Source organism: Anomalospiza imberbis, chromosome 2 (assembly GCF_031753505.1).
Source record: "Anomalospiza imberbis isolate Cuckoo-Finch-1a 21T00152 chromosome 2, ASM3175350v1, whole genome shotgun sequence".
Classification (NCBI taxonomy): Eukaryota; Metazoa; Chordata; class Aves; order Passeriformes; family Viduidae; genus Anomalospiza; species Anomalospiza imberbis.
Genome location: NC_089682.1, coordinates 42,039,017 through 42,041,129, shown reverse-complemented (window position 1 = coordinate 42,041,129; position 2,113 = coordinate 42,039,017).

The following is a 2,113-nucleotide window of genomic DNA, read 5'->3' as shown; positions in this document are numbered from 1 at the left end:
TCCCTCCCTGCTAATGCAAAATGTCCCAATTACTCTTTTATCTGAAACCCATCCCTCAGGTCTCTGAATTATCCTCGAGGTTTTAGCATTATCCCATTTCAAGAGTTGCTCAGAAGCTAAACTCTCACCTTTCCAAGGCCACTTCTCTGCGGACTTGAGCCCTCCACAAATCCAGCAGTTGGATAACCCCAATGCTGTTGCAATTTCTTGCATCAGATCCACAAATAGGTTTTGATTTGAGGCAGGTGTTATCAATGAAAATTTGTCCAGCCAAATTAAAAATGAAATAAAAAGAATTTTATTTATGATTAAAATCTGTCTTGCCAGCCATAAGGAAAAAGGCAGTGCCAAGCCTGGGATCAGCGCTGGGTGAGTGACAGACAGGACGCCTCACAGCAGAGGTTCCTCTAGACACCCACACCACCCTCTCGGACCCGTGGTTCTTATAGGAAGTTTTCCGCCTGAGGCGAGGATTTCAGCCATCCACCTATTCTTTCCATTCAGAGTTCCCCATATTCATAAAGTTCTTTTCTCTAGGCCAAGTCCAAACAATCTAAGTCCAGGTGTGGACGATCTTGCTGATGAAGTTACAGGAACTGTGGCTTTCAGATGTATCAGCCCGGAAGTTTCCAGAGATTTCAATCTCAAGGCGTTACGGGGATGATCAGCTTCCAGGCGTCCTGGTATCAGTTCCTGGAACAGCCCATCTCCGGGCAAGCCACATGTATTAGATTGTAAATGAGACCTTGTTTGGCTTAGGTGGAACCCGAATATGGGGGGGTGGCTGGCTGCGGCACTGGCGTGTGCTTTTACATTAAACTAAACATTTTATATAGTGAAACATATTTAATACAACAGTATTCCAGAGGCACAAATTATAACCATCTATATCACAGCCACAAGGAAAAGGGCAGTGCCGAGCCCGGGATCGGCGCTGGGTGCGAGACACAGAAGTCAGCCTTAGCAGAGGTTTTCCTCTATGCCCACATACCACCATCCTGGTACAAGCGATTTTTTATACGGAAAATTTTGCCTGAAGCCAGGATTTTAGCATTCAGTCCTTTGTTTCATTCCGAGTCCCATAAGTTGATGAGCTTCCCTTCTTGGTGACAAGGTAGAACAATTCGAAGTCCAGGAGTTGTTGAAACCCTTGATGAAATTTATGGGAACACGTATCCACACATATTAGCCCAGGGGATTTTCCTGATACCCATCTCAGGTCGTTCACGCGATGATCAGCGCCTGGTTGTCTCTGTATTGTTTCAGATAAGGCTGATCTCCTGGCAAGCCACATCCTCTTACTTGTAAATCGGGTTTCAACACACACCTGGTTTTACCTGAGAGGGTGGGGGGGGGCTTCTAATACAAATGGGTACATTCTAACAAATATTTAATATTATATATATCATGCTAAAAGTGGCACGAATTATACCCGTTATACATAACAATCCTCCATCTTTTATATTACCCCATTAATTCGCACCCTACTTATTACCGCTACTGATTTCTATAGTTTTTGTTTTATTTCATATAGGGTTACAGAGCATACAAAAAGTTTAATATATATATTTCCCTTACTTCCCCACATTCAAGTCTTCTCCTGGAATTTCGTGGTAGTATTTAGTGTCTGTTTCTTCCCTGTATTTGTTTTTCGAATCTGGCGAGGGCTTCAGCTGCCCTGCTATGTGGTATTTCCTCTCCTAGTGTCATCAGTTTTGATACCTGGTTTGTTTTTCCTAGAGCAGATTCTGGATCTGTGGGTAAGGCTGCTCTTTGCATCCCCTGGACCACTGAGTGTATGAGCCATATAAAACAGGGGATGAGACAGGGTAGAAATATGACCCCTGCCACCGAGCATGAAATGAAAAAAATTACCTTTTTCCACCAGGTCCCATCGAACAAATGGTCCCACCACGATGCTTGGAGCAGGGAGTTCCACTTTTGTACTGGGACATGGGCTACTTGTTTAATTTCTGTGGCCAGGTCTCTAATAGTTTCCCCATAATCGTCTATCTCTACACAACACTGAGATTTGTTAAATTTCCCACAGACACCCCCTTCCTTGGCCAGTAAGTAATCGAGGGCTATCCTGTTTTGGTATACAAAGGCCCTC